This window comes from Ranitomeya variabilis, chromosome 2, assembly GCF_051348905.1.
Source record: "Ranitomeya variabilis isolate aRanVar5 chromosome 2, aRanVar5.hap1, whole genome shotgun sequence".
In the NCBI taxonomy this organism is placed as follows: domain Eukaryota; kingdom Metazoa; phylum Chordata; class Amphibia; order Anura; family Dendrobatidae; genus Ranitomeya; species Ranitomeya variabilis.
The window spans coordinates 716478468-716499252 of NC_135233.1; the positions used below are offsets into that span (position 1 = coordinate 716478468).

The following is a 20785-nucleotide window of genomic DNA, read 5'->3' on the forward strand; positions in this document are numbered from 1 at the left end:
CTGTCTGCGGTCCCTACTTTAAATACTCCTCCACTGACCAGACCACTGCTGCCCGTGTACCCCTGGAACCAATTATAAAGTGCCTACAGCCAGCCCATTTTCTTATGTTAGGCCTTTGAAGCCTGTCTGCGGTCCCTACTTTAAATACTCCTCCACTGACCACCAAGCTGCCTGCCCGTGTATCCATGTAACCGCTGTAAAACTGCCATGAGCCTATTGTTTGTTATTTTAGGCCTTTGATAGCCTGTCTGCGGTCCCTACTTTAAATACTCCTCCACTCACCACCACCAAGTTGCCTGCCCGTGTATCCATGTAACCGCTGTAAAACTGCCATGAGCCTATTGTTTGTTATGTTAGGCCTTTGATAGCCTGTCTGCGGTCCCTACTTTAAATACTCCTCCACTGACCACAATGCTGCCTGGAGTGCCTGCCTGTGTATCCATGTAACCGATGTAAAACTGCCATGACTGCCTACTGTTTGTTATTTTAGGCCTTTGATAGCCTGTCTGCGGTCCCTACTTTAAATACTCCTCCACTCACCACCACCAAGTTGCCTGCCCGTGTATCCATGTAACCGCTGTAAAACTGCCATGAGCCTATTGTTTGTTATGTTAGGCCTTTGATAGCCTGTCTGCGGTCCCTACTTTAAATACTCCTCCACTGACCACAATGCTGCCTGGAGTGCCTGCCTGTGTATCCATGTAACCGATGTAAAACTGCCATGACTGCCTACTGTTTGTTATTTTAGGCCTTTGATAGCCTGTCTGCAGCCCCTACTTGCAATACTCCTCCACTGACCACACCAATGCTGCCCGTGTACCCCTGGAACCTATTTAAAAGTTCATAGAGCCTAGTTATATATTTTATTTACTATTAATAAGGCCATGATGGACTACGCTGTACCACGCTACAAGCTAACCAGTCGACACTTCTTTTGCGAGAAAAGCCATCCCAACCCTCCACCAGCATGTAGAAGACCGCATTGTCCATGCACTCTGGCAATCTGTGAGTACAAAGGTGCACCTGACAACAGACGCATGGACCTGTAGGCATGGCCACGGAAGATTACGTGTCCATTACGGCGCAATGGGTTAATGTGGTGGATGCATGGTCCACAGGGGACAGCCTACTAAGTCTGTCTGCAGTCCCTAATTCAAATTGTCCTCCACTGTCTAAATCGGAGCTTCCACCTTCTGGCTTTCGGCCTATAGTATCAGAAATTAAACTGCATTTGGCCTTCAACTTTGGTTAGGGCCTACTAACGGCTTCTGCCCCTCCCTGGTGTTGCCCTCAACTAAATAAAGCTGAGCTTCAACCTTCTGCTCCAAATTACCATTTTGAAAAATGCAATAGGCTTTTCCGGCCTACTAAAGGTGTCTGTCTGTGTGCCCCTGCCTGGTGTTGTCCTCAACTAAATAAAGCTGAGCTTCAACCTTCCGGCTCTCATTAAGTGGTTTTAAAAAAAAAAATGGTGGTTAGGGCCTACTAACGGCTTCTGCCCCTCCCTGGTGTTGTCCTCAACTAAATAAAGCTGAGCTTCAACCTTCTGCTCCAAATTACCATTTTAAAAAATGCAATAGGCTTTTCCGGCCTACTAAAGGTGTCTGCCCCTCCCTGGTGTTGTCCTCAACTGAACAAAGCTGAGCTTCCACATTCTGGCTTTCGCCCTATACTATCAGATATTAAACTGCATTTGGCCTACTAGTGTGGTTAGGCCCTTGAAACAGTGTCTGCTGCTCTTGGGTTTGCTACTCCACTGAACAAAGCAATGCCGCCTGTTTAGTCCTGTTACCAATTTTGAACTGCATGTAGCCTACTTTATTCTTTGGCCCTATATCTGTTTCCTCCTCATCCTGCCCATTGCCCAGCCACTGCTAAATGAGTCTGCTGGTACATTGACCTAGACCACTACATTCCCCTTGTACTCTACACAGCCAGAATCTGTCCCTGCTGAAAGTAAGGTTCCCCTTCCCGCATGTTATACCACCTTACACAGGGACAAACAGGAAGGTGCAGATGAAAGTGCAGGTACCTTCATCAGGTGGGGGGGCATACTCGTTGGCGACGTCACTGGCACAGGGCCCCTCAGAGTACGCAAAAGTGTCGCTGCTGGTGGGAGGCGCCCCCGCCATGCAAACACACCGCCGTACTTTGAGGGGCCCTGTGCCAGTGGCAATGCGAACGAGTGGGCCCCCCCCTGCTTGCTCAGGATCACAGCACTTGCAACTTTTAAATACTTACCTTTCCCTGCAACACCGCCGTGACGTAGTCCGCATTTCCTGGGCCCACGAAAAACTTGAGCCAGCCCTACTCCCCCCACAACTTTCCCCCAATTCCCTATGCCCAACTATTATTATACAGTTAATTAAGATTGGCAAGCTTCAGAAACAAGAATGGATGTTTTTGGCATTAAAATGGGCACTGTAGGTGTTTTCCTGGCCTCCACTCACTGCCGACTATGCTTCCCCATTGACTTGCATTGGGTTTCGTGTTTCGGTCGATCCCCGACTTTTAGCGATAATCGGCCGACTGCACTCGACTCGACTCTGGACAAAATCGGGTTTCCCAAAACCCTACTCGATCTTAAAAAAATGAAAGTCGCTCAACCCTAGTGATGAGCGAATACACTCATTACTCGAGATTTCTCGAGCATGCTCGGGGGTCCTCCGAGTGTTTTTAGTGCTCGGAGATTTAGTTTTTCTTGCCGCAGCTGAATGATTTACATCTGTTAGCCAGCATAACTACATGTGGGGGTTGCCTGGATGCTAGGGAATCCCCACATGTACTTATGCTGGCTAACAGATGTAAATTATTCAACTGCGGCAAGAAAAACTAAATCTCCAAGCACTAAAAAATACTCGGAGGACCCCCAAGGATGCTCGAGAAATCTCGAGTAGATTCGCTCATCACTAGTCACTAGCAGTTATAAGCATATATTACATTCCCAACAAGGACACAAGATGGTGAAAATGATAGAATCTCACCCTCCTGGTGGCTCACAGGGGATTAGAACTTCCTTTAATTCAGGGCATCCAGGGCCAACTGCCCCAACCAGCAGCACTTCACTTTTGGTGGGTACCCACAGAGAGGAGGTAGCAGCAAGCTTAGGAAGCTGACTAAGTACAGCGAGATATGTGGCCAGGTGACCGGATTGTCATAACCTCGGTTATCTAAAAAACTTTGTGGGCACAGCCTCATAAAGAAGAGGAATGGAGTGAAAAGTCAGATGACATGGCCTCCACAATTACATGGCCTTACCACAATTCATTTGGTTCTGGATAAGTAGGACTGCATAATGAAGGCAAAACAGCCAATAAGAGCTCAGCACCTCTGGGAACTCCTTCAATACTGTTGGAAGTTATTATAAGTGATGTCCACATGAATCTGCTTGAGATAATTCAAAGGGAGTACACTGCTGCCTTCAGAGCAAAAAGGGAGTACTCTGATGAATCTAAAGTTTAACACATATTCTTGTTTGTTTCAAAGGTGTTTCTTTACTTCTTAAGCTGAGGAAATGCCACTCAGTGTATATTGTGCTGCATGTGTGATGGAAGCCCTACTGCTCAGTAAAGTTAACTTGTTGAAAAAGGACATTGTCTCTGAAGTAGTTTGTGGAGCTCGTGGATTGGGAGCCGGAGTGACAGAAACTGAGGGGACACTGACAGTAAACATGAGTGCACTGCTGTGCACGCTGCACATTCAGTGTAAGGGACGTTGTATTTCATCTGTGTGGTGCCAGGGTGTAGAAACACTACAGCTGGTTGCAACGACCAGCACCCTGGACCCTTGCTATGTCAGTCGGAGTGGGCTCACACATGGGAGTGACCCTGTTTCTTTTCTTGTGAGTGAAGAAACTATGACCATTTGTGGACCCAGGGTGTCTAGCACAGTCCGAGGATCTTCATAAGTATAGTGGTCAGTTCTGCTCCTGGTTTGCCCCCATGTAAGTTACGTCATTGGAAACACTGCATGCTGGTGGGATGGATGTATGATACAAAATATAAAATATTCACAATCATGAGAAATACTGGACTTAGGGAAAACATGTTATAACATCCATCTGCCTTTCATCATTGGTTGTATCCATGCCAGTAACAACATGAATATGGCATCTTTTCATAAACCCTATAAAGGCAAACTGTTACTGGTTGTAACATCCTATAATATAAAAGGCAGAGCAATTCAGTCCCTGGGTGCAGGCAAATATCAAATATAGAGATGCACTTATGACTTAATATTCTTTCCCCACAATATGCTGCATTATTTGTAAATTAACAGCATATATCTTGATTACAAATTAAGGGATGGATTATATTACAATCTCGAGACGTACAATATTTTCATTTACCTAATTTATGTATTAAAAACTGGAGAAGCCTTTTTATTTTTTGATTGGATATAGTCTTGTTAAAAATACAGCTGGAAACAAGCACCTTGTGAAAATATGAACGCTGACAGCATTTCTTCCCATCACCCATAATGCACTTGTACTTTTATCAACCTATGGGTTTACCATGGCAGCATCAATATTTAACAACAACTAAAAGCATTTGGATGTGATGCAGCATTTTCCAATTTTCCAGTTATATTATGCTTTTTTTTTTAAATTACTTGAACATAATCCAAACTCTTGCCGCATAGTTTAAAGTAATGAAATGGCATTGAAGAAAATGTCCAACCTCTCAATGTCCACCATAAAGCTCTGTCAGATGATGTGGCATCTGATGACATGAATAGATGGTCAGGTTCTCACTGGTAACATTTTCAAAGAGATTGTGTACCTGTTGCATTAATGGACTCATGTACATTTCCAATTTTTTTAATGGCTACTCCGATAAAGCCATATTGCAATATTTGCTCTGGAATCCTCTACTGATGATATAAGGCAGTGGGTTCTCCATCTGTCTCTAAGAATTAATTTGCTATGTAGATACCACAACTTTCTTATTGAGTTATTGACCTGCTGGTCAGTTTTAAGTATGTCAGAGGGTATTTAACCTTTTCACAGCCAGCTGTCCACGGCAAAAGGTGCATCTCTGGGTATATTTAATATTTTTCTTCTACTCAACACATCTGTTACAGGTCCATACATCGCAAGTGGTCTGTTACCACAAATGTGGAAGCTTTTTGCAAAGTAGAAGATTTTAATATTTTGTTACCCTGTTTTAACCACAAAACTGTGGAAAAACTTGTGAATTCACACTTAGAGGCCTGGTTAGGGTTACAATGACGTTTAATAGGATCACTCTATTGGTTTTCTGTAGATTAGGGCATATTATGGATTTGGGTTAGGGTCTTATGACTCCAAAGAATGCCTTGAATGATTATTTGGGAATTGACCTCTCAGAAACTTAGGAAGGTCCGTTTTTCAAGTGAAAACTTAATCCAGTGTATTAGTGGAAGGAGATGTGAAAACTAAGGGCAAAGGTCTGATCATACACCTGGTCTACATGGTAAATTTATCATCTCTGCTATAGCTAAATCTGCTTTTGGTGTTATAGAATAGAATTTTAATATTTGCAGATAGCACTAAGCTCCATAAAGCAAGGCTTCCAAAACTGTCTCTGTGTGGGCCTCAATAGAAAGCCCAACGAGATACTGGGTGCCACCACTTGTGGTGTAAGTGCAAAATTAAAAACATTCCTTTCTATCCCTTATGCTCTTTTGAGCATTCAATTTTTCTTAAATCTTCCATACAATTCTAGAGATATAGTCCTTGCATTGAGAGGACTTTTATGGATAGATGACATGTGTGTGGGGCGCCATTGTCGTACCAACCCCTGCTGTCAGGAAGGGTCACCCTAGGGGACAATAGAGGGAGACTAGTTCCTGCAGCATCACTGACATTTTATATTTATTCACTCCCATCATCTATCATATTAGCCCTAATATACAGTATTGCTCCCTTTTGATTCCAGGGACCGATAGGCACTTTAACCCCTTTCTGACTTCGGACGGGATAGTACGTCCAAGGTCAGATCCCCTGCTGATGTGGGCTCAGGCGGTGAGCCCACATTAAAGTCGCAACATGTCAGCTGTTTTGAACAGCTGACATGTGTGTGCAATAACGGCGAGTGGAATCGCGATCCACCTGCCGCTATTAACTAGTTAAATGCCGCTGTCAAATGCTTACAGCGGCATTTAACTACTGCTTCCAGCCATTCGGCCAGAAATGCGCTCATCGCCGACCCCGTCACATGATCGGGTTTCAGCGATGCGTCACCATAACAACCAGAGGTCTCCTTGAGACCTCTATGGTTGTTGATGCCAGCTTGCTGTGAGCGCCACATGTCGGCGTACATAGCAAGCCTGTAATTCTACAACACAAAGGCGATCTATGCTTCGCCTCTATGTAGCAGAGCCGATCGAGTTGTGCCAGCTTCTAGCCTCCAATGGAGGCTATTGAAGCATGGCAAAAGTAAAACAAATATTTTAAAAAATATGAAATAAATAAAAAAATATAAAAGTTTAATTCACCCCCCTTTCGCCCCATTCAAAATAAAATAATAAAAATAAAATCAAACATACACATATTTGGTATCACCGCATTCAGAATCGCCCGATCTATCAATAAAAAAAGGATACCTGATCGCTCAACGGCGTAGCGAGAAAAACGTTTGAAACGCCCGAATTACATTTTTTTTGGTCGCCGCGACATTGCATTAAAGTGCAATAACGGGCGATGAAAAGAACGTATGTGTACAAAAGTGGTATCATTAAAAACATCAGCTCAGCACGCAAAAATAAGCCCTCACCCGATCCCAGATCACGAAACATGGAGACGCTACGGGCAATTTTTTCATTTTTTTTAGCAAAGTTTGGAATTTTTTTTCACCACTTAGATAAAAATAACCTAGACATGTTTAGTGTCAATGAACTCATAATGACCTGGAGAATCGTAATGGCAGGTCAGTTTTAGCATTTAGTGAAACTAGCAAAAAAGCGAAACAAAAAACACGCAAGGGACTGCACTTTTTTGGTAATTTCATCGCACTTGGAATTTTTTTCCCATTTTCTAGTACATGACAAGCTAAAACCAATGATGTCGTTCAAAAGTACAGTTCCGCAAAAAATAAGCCCTCACATGGCCATATTGACGGAAAAATAAAAAAGTTATGGCTCTGAGAAGGAGGGGAGCGAAAAACGAACACGGAAAAACGCAAAATCCCATAGGTCATGAAGGGGTTAAGGGATAAATGACATGTAAATGGGGGCTCAATTGTCATACTATACTAGATGGTGGCCCGATTCTAACGCATCGGGTATTCTAGAATATGTATGTCCACGTAGTATATTGCCCAGCCACGTAGTATATTGCCCAGCCACGTAGTATATTGCCCAGCCACGTAGTATATTGTCCAGTCACGTAGTATATTGCCCAGCCACGTAGTATATTGCCCAGTTACGTAGTATATTGCCCAGCCACGTAGTATATTGCCCAGTTACATTGTATATTGCCAAGTGACGTAGTATACAGCACAGAGCCACATAGTATATTGCCCAGTTACGTAGTATATTGCCCAGTGACGTAGTATATTGCCCAGTTACGTAGTATATTGCCCAGTGACGTAGTATATTGCCCAGTGACGTAGTATATTGCCCAGTGACGTAGTATACAGCACAGAGCCACGTAGTATATTGCCCAGTGACGTAGTATACAGCACAGAGCCACATAGTATATTGCACAGCCCATGTAGTATATTGCCCAGCTATGTAGTATATTGCCCAGCCACGTATGACACAGGTTAAAAAAATAAAAAATAAACATATACTCACCTTCCGCAGGCGTGTTGTAGCTCTGTCGCCTGTGTGGGGTGCAGGCGGCAGCTTCCGGTCCCAGGGTGTGATGACATCGCGCAGGCGCGTAGGACTTGTGATGACGGCGCGGCCACATGACCGTGACGTCATGGCAGGTCCTTCTGCCAGACCATCCTTGCCACCGGAACGTGCCGCTTGCATCGTGAGGAGTGGGAAAGGCGGCGTAGGTGAGTATATAATCATTTTTTTATTTTTTTATTATTTTTAACATTAGATGTTTTTACTATTGACGCTGCATAGGCTGCGTCAATAGTAAAAAACTTGGTCACACAGGGTTAATAGTAGCGGTAACGGAGTGCGTTACACGCGGCATAATGCGGTCCGTTACCACCGGCATTAACCCTGTGTGAGCAGTGACCGGAGGGGTGTATGCGGGCGACGGGCACTGAGTGCGTGGAGTAAGGAGCGGCCATTTTCTTCCGGACTGTGCGCGTCGCCGATTGGTCGTGGCAATGGTCGTGGGCATTTTGCCATGACCAATCAGCGACTTGGATTCCATGACAGAGGCCGCGACCAATGAATATCCGTGACAGACAGAAGGACAGACAAACAGACAGACAGAAAGACGGAAGTGACCCTTAGACAATTATATAGTAGATTTTGGGTTCCAACTAGTGACGAGCGAGTGTACTCGTTGCTCAGGTTTTCCCGACCACGCTTGGGTGGTCTGCTAGTATTTATGACTGCTCGGAGATTAAGTTTTCACCGCCTCAGCAGCATGATTTACATCTGTTAGCCAGCTTTATTACATGTGGGGATTCCCTAGCAACCAGGCAACCCCCACATGTACTCAGCCTGGCTAATAGCTGTAAATCATTCAGCTGCTGTCATGAAAACTAAAGGCTGAGTCACACATAACGATATCGTTAATGATATCGTTGCAACGTCACGCTTTTGGTGACGTAGCAAAGATCCCGCTAACGATCTCGTTATGTGTGACAGCGACCAACGATCAGGCCCCTGTTGGGAGATCGTTGGTCATTGGGCAATGATCAGGACAATTTTTTGGTCGCTGATCACCCGCTGTCATCGCTGGATCGGCGTGTGTGACGCCGATCCAGCGATGTGTTCACTTGTAACCAGGGTAAATATCGGGTTACTAAGCGCAGGGCCGCGCTTAGTAACCCGATATTTACCCTGGTTGCCATTGTAAAAGTTAAAAAAAATACAGTACATACTCACTGATGTCTGTCACGTCCCCCGGCGTCCACAGGGTTAAAACTGCTTTCGGCAGGAGCGCTGCTAATGCACGCGCTCCGGCCGAGAGCTTCCCTGCACTGACTGTGTCAGCGCCGGCCGTAAAGCAGAGCACAGCGGTGACGTTACCGCTGTTACTGCCGGCGCTGACACATTCAGTGCAGGGAAGCTCTCGGCAGCAGCGCGTGCATTAGCAGCGCTCTTGCCGAAAGCAGTTGTATGTATGTATGTAGTGTTTTTTTTTTTTACTTTTACAATGGTAACCAGGGTAAATATCGGGTTACTAAGCGCGGCCCTGCACTTAGTAACTCGATGTTTACCCTGGTGCTGCAGGGGGACTTCGGCATCATTAAAGACAGTTTCAACGATGCCGAAGTCGTTCCCCTGATCGTTGGTCGCTGGAGAGAGCGGTCTGTGTGACAGCTCCCCAGAGACCACACAACGACTTACCAACGATCACGGCCAGGTCATATCGCTGGTCGTGATCGTTGGTAAGTCGTTTAGTGTAACTCCAGCTTAAATCTCCGAACACTAACAATTACTCAGAGGTGACCCAAGCGTGCTCGGGAAAACCAAAGCAACCAGTATATTCATTCATCACTAGTTCCAACCCATCATAGGGGACAATAGGAGGAGACTAGTTCCCAGTGATATGTTGTGTGATCTTATTACACCTAATCAATTGCTCTTTGTTGGTTCCAGGGGCTTATAGGGATATCGAGGGATACATGACTTGTGAGTGGGGGCACCATTGTTGTACTATATCTAGGGTGCTGAACCCTGTGGTCAGGAAGGGTCATTATAGGAAACAACAGGAGGAGACAAGTTTCTATTTATACTGTATACTTTATATCATTCAAGTACTTGTCTGTTTGGTATATTGCTAGTTTTGCACATTTAATATTATTTTTCACTCTTATTTATGGGATATTTTGTTTTTATGGACAATTGTAACTATCTTTAATAAAGGTTACATTTTATGGGTTTTTCTATGTAAATATAAAAACTTCTGATATTTCTAGTGTTAGGTCAGGTGCCCACGATCTGGAAGTAGCAGCAATTTGGAAGCAGCGCATGTTCGTTGTGTCCAAAGCGCTGCCGTCTATTGAACACAGGTAAATCCGCATGTATTCACTGAACCATGCGAATATACCGCATCCAATACATTCTATTGGTGAAATTTCTCTTGAAATTGAAATGCTGTGGTCTGGACAGATGGGCTGCATGTCCGTGTTCGCATGTGATCCATAGGCGGATGTGGACACATAGTGGACATGAGATTTCTGCGGGTTTGATGCTGCATAAATACGCAGCCTCAAACCCGCAGCAATTACTGATCGTGGACACATACCCTTAGTTTGGAAAAAAGTGACCCCATTTAAAAAAAAAACTATATCTCTTAATTAATTCATCTAGAAGGTTAATTAAAAACTGACAATTATATCAATAAAATGTTGTTTTAGCCTTAGATTTTTCATTTTCACTAGAGGTAATAGATGAAAATCGACTGTTAAATCTATTACACAATTTCTTACGAACTCGACACTATTCCATAGGTGGTTGCAAACTACTGCTTGACCAAACAGTAGGGCTATTTGACTTTTGGAGTGCCGATTTTCCTAAAATATTTTTTCTGGAATGGCTTGTAGGTGCCATGTCACATTAGCAGAGGCCCTGATTGCCAGGACAGAAGAATCGCTTTCATCATCCCTTCCATAGAAATTACCATATATTTGAAATTACACACTTCTTGGAATTTATTAGCTTGTGCAGTGACTATTTTGACATCATTGAGTGTTTTCCATAAAAAAGTCTGCAGTTGATGTAGCAGAGTGAAAATTGCAAATTTGGCTGCTTAGTACCAAAAATATTGTGTCCAATTTGTGAATCTGGAGACATGCACACCGTAAACTAAATAGGTTCCTCCCACTACGGAAATGCAAAACATGTGGACATTAACTGACGTTTACACACACTGTGAGTCACAGGAGGGAGGGTGTAATTTTATTTGGCAATGCAGATTTTACGGGTCTTCTTTTTGGGGGAGTCATGTAATGTCACTAATCCAGAGTCTTTGTGCTACTAGCAACAAAGAAACCCCCTGTATTTCCATTGACAGATGACAGACCTGGCTGGAGACTTATTTTCATGGGTTGACTTGGAGATTTTATTGGTAGCATTTTTGGGTTCATAAAATGTTGGTTCACTTTTAAAGCTCAGTTCACATTTATATACCTACCTCTGCGCTGAGCACTTACCTCAGGGTTTCAATCTAAATATGATTCAGACAAAACCCTCGATGAACCCTTTCACTGTAATGAGGCACACAGGATTATTATAGACTCCCTATGGCCTCTGTTCCAGTAATGTACGTCTTTTTAGAGGTGCACAAAAGTTTGGTCAACCATGCTTTTGCTCATGACTTAAAATGTGGGTGAGAAAAAAGGCCAGATGGAGTCTAAAGTAACTCCGTCTCATTACAATGAATAGTTCCATTGGGGGTTTGATCTGAATGACGTATTTTTAGAGACAGAAAGCCAATATAAGGGCTCAGTGTACAACACAGAAGTAATGTGAACTGAGTCTTATTATAATGTTTGAGAGGCAGAATGAACAAACAAGCAGCAGTTCAAAAATGTTATTTTTATTTTTCTGTGCCGTTTATCATGTGGTATAAGTGATAAATCTCGTTCTGGATGTGGCGATACCAAGTATGTGTAATTTTTTGTCTACTTTTGTTTTGTTTTGTTTTTTTAAAAAAAGGCATTTTTATAGGTAAAAAAAATTGTGATTTTTTTATCCATTCTTTATATTTTTTACAATTTTCTTTTACATTTTCCTCCTATGGGATTGGAACATGTTATACCTTGATTACTGATTACTGATCTAATACCCTAAATTACTTATGCAAGGTCTAACAGGTCTGCAAGGTCTAACAGGTCAGCGTACTTGGTAGATCCAGAAGTCATTGTATGGCCTTGGAGTGCCATAATAATCTTCAGCTACATGCAATCGTGTTGTGGAAGAGTTGATGGGATTAGACAGGGAGGCCCCTCCTTCTCACAAGCTTCGAAACACTGCGATCACTATTAATCTTGTTACTTAGAGGGTTACATAACCAGAGGCGGTGCTAGCACTGGCACTTGGCTGTAACAGCAGGAGTTCAGTTATCTTTTAACCCCTTAATGATCAATGACGGACACAGTATGTCATGAGCGGGTGTTAGTTTCCGCATTATGACGTGCTATGACCATCATGACTTTAAACTGCCACTGCGTGTAAACATACAGTGACAGTTCAGTTCCGACATCTGAGTGGCACGGAAAGAGATGTGGAGACCCATGCCGTTGGTCCCTACATTCAGTGCGCTGTGATCAGTCAGTGAATCTGATCACAGCATGATCATGTTGGAGGTGTTGAAATATGAGCACCTCCTGCCTGATCACAGCAGGAGCTCAGTGCTGCTAGTGGCTGAGCTCCTGCATTAAAAGCCAGAGAGGGTGCCAGCACTGGCTATTTAACCCCCTAAATGCTGTGATTGAGAGTGATCACAACATTTAGAAGGCAGGCAGAGTGAAGAGTGAGGGAGCTCCCTCTGCCTTCAGATCGGTGGCCCCCACGATCTCAGCCGGGGCCAGATTGTTGCCATGGTAACCAGAGGTCATCATGACGACCCTCTGGTCACCAAGCTACGGAAAGCTTAATCCCCATTCATAGCATGGTCTAAGAAGCTTTCTTTACAGATATAATGAATTGCAATGCTAGTGCATTGCAATGCATTACACCTGTGAACAAAGTTAAAAAAGGGAAAATTCAATAGAGGGACTAAGTAAGGCTAGTTTCACATTGGCGTTCGAATCCGCAGCATGCGGTTAAAAAAACGCCACGTTTGCACGCTTTTCTATGCGTTTTTTCCTGCATTTGCGTTTTTGGTGCGCATGGTGACAAATTTTACAGGAGAAAAATCGAGATAACCAGAAACCGCCAATGGAACTACAGAGGGCGTGTAATATGGGATCTCAATATATAGACCCTTGAACAGCTGAAATCTTCAGATTTTGCTCCTGTATGCTGTGTCAGAATGGATCTTTGCATGGAGAGCTTTTATTTCAACCTGGATTTAAGCATCAAGCTGTTTCTTGCCTGTGCGTTTGCTTGGGAGCAAGACAGAAATTGCAAAAGATGGAGAAGGAGACATCGTAGGCGTTTTTGGAGACACCCCATTATCGAACTACGTGAGCGCCGTGGAGCCTATCACACGCTGTATGGTGAGCTTAATGCCAACCCGGAGAAATTCCATGATTATACAAGGATGTCGCAAGACTTGTTCCGGGATTTGCTTGCTTGTGTAATTTTCTTAACTGTGAATAATATGTCTCATTAATAAACTTTATTTTTGTTTGTGTTGACCGTGTCTCCTATGTATTTCCTCTACAAACCAAGGCTGTCTTAAAACTGGCAGTATTTGGTCTGTCTTTAATATCAGTATATGCAATCCAAAACCAGGAGCGGGTGATAAAGGCAGAGGTGCTAGTTATTATGTTAATATCATAATTTACCTATAATTTGTTCACTCCTTGTTTTGACTTACAAATATTGATATAAAACACTGGCCACATACTGCTAGTGTGACGGCAGCCATGTTGCTTTAGTGGTAAGCTTGTTGACGTCATTGCGTCCTGATTCTGTTCTGCAGTATCCATTGGACACAGACTGAAGAGACAATGACTGTCACACTAAAGAGATCTATAGTCATCAAGTCAGGTGTCATAAATAATGAATTCATGATGCACATATAACAGTCTCATGAATTCACTATTTCTGACACCTGTGCAGGTGAGCATAGATACGCCGTGTATGACCACCATCGTCCCTTCACTTTGTGTGGAATAGATTACGTACACAGAAGAGAAAATGGAGGTTATATAAGGCAGTTCTCCAGTCACCAGGTCAGGTGTCCTAACTAATCATTTTTTGGACACCTGACCTGTTGCGTATAGTTCTGCATTGTATTTCCACCATTTTCTCTTCAGACTGCTACACTAGTCACTGACTAAGCAGAAGGAGGAGATTATGGAGATAATACATTAATTAATTTTTTGGCCCACCTCATATCTCTATACTAAAGACACACAAAGCTGCAGTCTTTTATATGCTAACTACTGGAGATATGATGTGGCCAAAAAATAAAGTGTGTGGCAAAGTTTATTTGGCGCACAGTGTGTGTTGCCGGCGGCGAAAGACACAGTAAACCAAACATAATTGTACCAAAAAAATTGTTTTTATTTTTAAACAACAAAAATATTTATTTCATTGCGCCGGCTTGGGGTAGAGTGATGTAAACGGGGGGTGTGAAGCACTGAGGCCTGGCTAACTGTGGACGACGCAGAGGTGGCAGGAGAAGGGGCAATGAAACTAGTGGGGTCTGGTAGTTCAGGGATGGGGCTTGACACACGAGAGGCTTGAGACGCACTGGAAAGGTGAGACAAACCTGACATTACAGACACACTGGGAGGTGAAGGGGGAGGAATACTTAGAGTCCGCTGTTTTTTTTTGTTTGTTTGTTTTTGGGATTGCTGGGTTCTGGGAAGCCTCGGTGGGCTCATATGGCGTGGCATGGTCGTGGTGGGTGACCTGTCAGGGTCCAGCTACACTGTGTCACAGTCCATAGTGCTCGTAGAACGTGCAGCCATGCCAGAGTCCATAGTGCTCGTAGAACGTGCAGCCATGCCAGAGTCCATAGTGCTCGTAGAGCGTGCAGCCATGCCAGAGTCCATAGTGCTCGTAGAGCGTGAAGCCATGCCAGAGTCCATAGTGCTCGTAGAATGTGCAGCCATGCCAGAGTCCATAGCGCTCGTAGAGCGGAAGGCCATGCCAGGGTCCTGCTGCATCGTGGTGGTGGCGGTACGGAAGGCCATGCCAGGGTCCTGCTGCATTGTGGTGGTGGCGGTATGGAAGGCCATGCCAGGGTCCTGCTGCATCGTGGTGGTGGCGGTACGGATGGCCATGCCAGGGTCCTGCTGCATCCTGGTGGTGGCGGTACGGAAGGCCATGCCAGGGTCCTGCTGCATCGTGGTGGTGGTGGTAAGGAAGGCCATGCCAGGGTCCTGCTGCATCGTGGTGGTGGCGGTACGGAAGGCCATGCCAGGGTCCTGCTGCATCGTGGTGTCAGTGGAGGAGGTCCAAGCCCAAGCAGGAGCAGCGGTTGTCATGGTGGTGGCGGTGGGCTGTCCAACAGCACTCGGCATGGTGGTGGTGCTGTACTGGTGTCCGGCACTGCTAGGAATAGAGGTGGCCATGCAGTGGTATGCAGCAGAGGTCGGCAATGAGGATAATAGTGACAGTGAAGGCACAGGTGGATATGCCGCCACTGTCTGCTGAAAATACCGACTCTGCTGCATAGCCTGCATGTAAGCAGCATTGCAGGCCTGCATGACACTCAGCTGGAGATCAGGAGTAAGGTGTTCCGACATGCCCTGCTCAATTTGGTTAAAAAAATGATGTGCTGGCCTCTGGAGGTCGGCTTTTACTTGGTCAAGGCTTTTGGTGACCTCCTGGATACGTGTATTCATGTGGCTAAGTGAAATATCCATTCGGTCACCCAAAGCCATGAGTCCGTCGTGAAAAACCGAGCTCAAGTGCAAAAACTCGGGCATGAGGGACCTGTCCGATGCCCTCTGCCGCTGCCGGGAGGAGCCCCAAAAAAAGAGGCAGTGGCAGAGGACTGGGAAAGGGGAACACCTGATGGACCAGCTTCCTGGTCTCCAGTTAGTGTGGCAGGCAGAGGCGTAGGAAGGGGGGGGCGGGGGGGCGGTCCGCCCCGGGCGGCACAATGCGGGGGGCGGGTCGCCGGCGGTGCAGAATTTTTTTTTTCTATTAAAGGGAACCTGTTCGCATCTCGGCTTCAGAAAAATGGCCGCCGCGATCTCAATCTGCACACGCGCGGCATCCCGCGGCCATTTTCCTGAAGCCCCGGGCAGCAGAGCACTCTATCTGTGCACGCGCGGCCTCAGGAAGATGGCCGCCCCCACCGATAACCAGAGAGAGTCAGGTAAGCAGAACTTGTTTGGTTTTTTTATTGAGAGCGGCGATCCGCAGGAAGCTGGACACAGGGGGGCAGAAAGCTGGACACGGGGGCAGAACGCTGGACACTGGGGCAGAAAGCTGGACACTGGGGCAGAAAGCTGGACACTGGGGCAGAAAGCTGGACACTGGGGCAGAAAGCTGGACACTGGGGCAGAACGCTGGACACTGGGGCAGAACGCTGGACACTGGGGCAGAACGCTGGACACTGGGGCAGAAAGCTGGACACTGGGGCAGAACGCTGGACACTGGGGCAGAACGCTGGACACTGGTGCAGAACGCTGGACACTGGGGCAGAACGCTGGACACTGGGGCAGAACGCTGGACACTGGGGCAGAAAGCTGGACACAGGGGCAGAAAGCTGGACACAGGTGCAGAAAGCTGGACACTGGTGCAGAATGCTGGACACTGGTGCAGAATGCTGGACACTGGTGCAGAATGCTTGACACTGGTGCAGAATGCTTGACACAGGGGCAGAATGGAGAAACGGGGCATGATTGGAGACACAGGGGGCAGGATGACAGACATGGCGTCATGACTGGAGACACTGGAGGCAGGATTGGAGACAGATGGGGCAGGATCATGGGGCAGGATGGAGACAGATGGGGCAGGATGGGAAGATCATATGGGGCAGGATGGATACTCATTAGGGCAGAATGGGAGAACATATGGCTGAAGCCAGGAATGAGACACACGGGGGCCAGGATGGCGAATATTATTACCATAGGGGCTAATTAAGGGATATTATTACTGCAGTGATGTATTTATTTTATTTTTTGAGTATACTGTTTTAAATGGTGGGGCGGTCCTATTACTGTGCAGAGTGACACTATGTCGCCTTCTTCATGTGGTGTAATGTAGAAGTTGGGAAAATTAAGTAATGTGTTCTGCAAGTGGAACTCGAGATAACTGTGTTATTTCCTGCAGAGACGAGTCTTGGCTGGATGAAGTGATGGCGGTCTGTGCTGGATGAAAGATGAAGGACTTCACCTAGAGACGTCACTGGTGAGTCAGTGTGTTACACTGTATACACTGTATACTATATACTGAGGTCCTGTGTATGTCACCGGTGATCACTGTATTACCTATACACAGACGCTGCATACTAAGTACAGATCTCCTGTGTATAATGGCACTTATGGTGATAGTATTGTGTTTTTTTATTATTATTGATCAGTATTGTAGTATTCAGTCACTATGTGGTGGTAATATGTGGTCTGGTCATGATGTTGTAGTGTTTGTTCCTTGTATTTGATATTATTCGATCACTGTGGTGGTAATGTCATCTGGTCATGGTGTGGCGGTATTTGTGCCTTGTAGATAGTATTATAGGTCACTGTGGTGATATGGTGTCTGGTCTGTCTTTTGAACATCAGCTGAGTGAAGAAATAGTGTTTTGTTTCTGTGCGTGTTGTCCTGACTATTTTTGGTAACCTTTGTGTGTATTGAGCCCGGGGGGGGGGGCGCCAAACTCGGGAACAGCCCCGGGCGGCAAAAGCTCTAGCTACGCCTCTGGTGGTAGGCCCACTTGCTGCAGCGCTGCCGGATGGCTGGGACGGGTCCTTGGCTGTCTGATGAAGGACCGCTCCAGAACCTGGGCCAACAGTAGTGCTCCATGTGCTGTGAAAAAAGAAAAAAGAAAATTAATACCAAGAATTAACCAGACGCAAAATCCTGTGGAAAAGAAATATACAGATTATGGCAATACAATACAACCAAATGCAAGGGGAAAATACTTACGTTCTCTGGGCAAGGACCAGTCTTAAAGATGCCAGAACGCGATGGTATTTGTATTTACTGATCCTTGCTCCTGAACCACTGGGAACACGGCTCTCTTGACGCAGGTCCTTGTTGAAGCGGTCCTTCATCGATCGCCAACGTGTTTTCACTTTGGCCACTGTTAAAAAAAAAAAAAAAGTCAGAAAAAGGACTTTTGGCTGTGCTCATGCAGCGCCCCAGAGTCCTGGTCGTTGCAGTACTGTCGCTCCGCCACTAAGGGGAGTGATGGTACATCTGATGTTACTAAAGGAGTTCACCTGACCAGGTATCACAGTCACACATTACACTTCACACTCCGGCCACCAGGGGGAGCAAAGGGTTCTATGTATTAGGCCACTCCTCACACTCTGGTGCACTTCTTTGCGGCGGTATCTTAAGAAAGGACACGAAGCGAAGTATATTATGGAGAAGTGAGAAACGACATCACAGCACAAAGGCGATAGAACCAATAGGAGTCGTGCCCCGAGATCGGCAACATCCTACTGAGGCGCGTAGCCGGTGGCCGGAACGCCGAGGAAGTATTGGGCTCTACGCATTACTTCAAACCAACGGCAGGGCAGTTAATTTTAGGTTGGCTGCCTCACCTTAATCACCTAATGAAGACAATGGAGGCAATTGTGGGAGAGGGGCGTCTCTAGGGTCCCTATAAAATAACTCCAGGCCTACCCCGTCATACGGGTGCGTCCTATCCATATCATCTGGGGGACGGAGAGAAAGAACAGAAACATACAGGACAGTTGTGAGGACTATCCCGTGGTGCTCAGCAGGGAAGTACTACAACACCCAGGCGCTAGTAGGTAGGCACTGATTTCTACCTGCAAAGGGAACTCTGGATGTGCCTTCGGACCGGCCGGTCTCAGCCAGCCCTGATAGCAGTGCTCTGGATTGCGGATGCCGAAGCCTTCAGCAAAGAGGTAAAGAGACTGCAACCCTGTGTCCTCATTATTTACTGCGACCTACACCACCACCTACCCCTTTTATTGGGCGCCCCTTAGCAGGACCACGGACCGGGTCGGGCCACCGTGACATCCTCAGAACCGAGAGAGACCCGGATCCGAGTACCCCGTTGTCCTGCGTCTGGGGGCAGCTCCAACTCACACTACTGTGTGTGATGAGAGAAACTCCTGAGAGTTTCTTTCATCACACACAGTTGTGTGAGCACGGCCAAGGTCTCTGCTGCTTCACGCTGCAGTGCAATACTTACCAAATGCACTTCGGACCCGATTCGGGGCGTTGTCCCAGCCATCCCAAATCGCTATGGCCACCTCATTCCATAGGCGCCGGATCGTCACGTTGTTTGAGTGCAGTGGATCCCGGGTGTCCCACAACGGAACTCGCTCATGGACCAGGGAGATGAGGATATCGTTGTCAATGAGGTCCTCATCCCGTTCTGGAACCTAAAACATAAATGAACACATTAAATGTTGCATACATTAACATAAGGAAAAGAAAGAAAACAGAGGCTGAGAAATGGCATGAATAAGGAAAGTCAAGATAAAAAAGGAGTCCAGAAGAAAAATGTAAAGAAAGAGGAAAGTAAAGAAAGGAAGATTCAAGAATAGTAAAGTGAGGTTACAGTAAACAGTCAGCCTTGTATACATACACGCTGCCGCCTTGCCACCCGACCGTGACTCCGCTGCTCCTGCCCAGTCTAATCCGCAGTAGAAGAAGAGCTCTAAAATTAAAAACCAAAATTGTCATATGTGTAGATGTGACAGTGAATACTTACCAATCTGAGGAGGCAAGTACTCACCTCACTGACATGTTCTACTTCAGAAGGCCCAGGATGTTGCTCCTCATCAGAAGAAGACATTCTGATGCATGCATGCAGAAAGAAAGAAATGGCAGAAATTAGGACATGTAGAGACAGAAAATAAAGGCATTGGATAGGATATACTCACATTGTTCAGTGTCCTGTTTTCCTCCAAGGATGTAGCCTGAGTCTCGTCTGCTTCTGTGTCTGCTGAGTAGTGACCTGCAAATGTCCACTCCCTCCCTTTATCACCTTGTATGTGGGGGGTGGCTTATCAGTGTCTAGACATGTTTTTCTCTTGTGGAACGCATGCGTTCATGAACGCAAGCAAAGGCATGTGCTTGTAAACGCATGCGTTCATATAGACAGCAATGCGGTTTTTTTGGCGCATTCCTTGCGCAATCGACCGCATACGTCTCCAGGTGGTAAACTGACGCCTCCAAAAATTACTACATGTTGCATTTCCGCAAAAAGCCGCAGATGACGAAACGACGCATGCGGCGTCAAACGCGGTAAAACGCGAACGATCGCAAACGTATGCGTCCCTAATATTAAAGATAGGAATACACAACGCATGTGGATATTTGCGGAAGAAACGCTGCGGACACAACCGCAAATGTGAAACCGGCCTAAAAGAGTGGAAAAAAAAAGTAAAAAAAAAAAATTGCCGTCGATCACAGCTTTGTGCACTTCTGAAAAGAAGGACAAAGCTGAACAGAGGCCAGACTAACTCTGCTGCCTCATTATAGTGAACGGATCCCTGAGGGTTTCATCTGAATCATGTAATTTGGGCATGTAGATGTAAACCCCAATGCCATTTCTCAGCGTAGAGCGCAGGATAAATGTAATTCCAAATGTTATGTAAAATGTTCCCAACAAAAGTTTCAACTCAATCCACGAAAAATGCAAGTCCTCACTCAGGTCCATCATCTGTCAATGGAAATATAGGAGGCTTCCAGGTTACTTATAGCACAAAGGCTCTGGAAAAGCGCTATGGTTCCTCCCCTCCCAAAAGTAATTCAGCAAATTCTGTACTCTAAAATCTAAATGCCCCCTGCCTTCTGAATTTCACAATGTACCTAAACCTCATTTAGAGCCCACATGTTTGTCAGGGGTATAATTTCCAAAATGGGTCACGTGGGGGTATATTGCTCA

The 20785-nt window shown here is 45.7% G+C and overlaps 1 protein-coding gene across 1 annotated transcript in view; it reads right to left on the bottom strand.

Annotated features, from left to right (window-relative positions):
• Nucleotides 1-20785, bottom strand: part of TRAPPC3L (trafficking protein particle complex subunit 3L) — a 263060-nt gene that overhangs the window by 202965 nt on the left and 39310 nt on the right. The window lies entirely within an intron of this gene.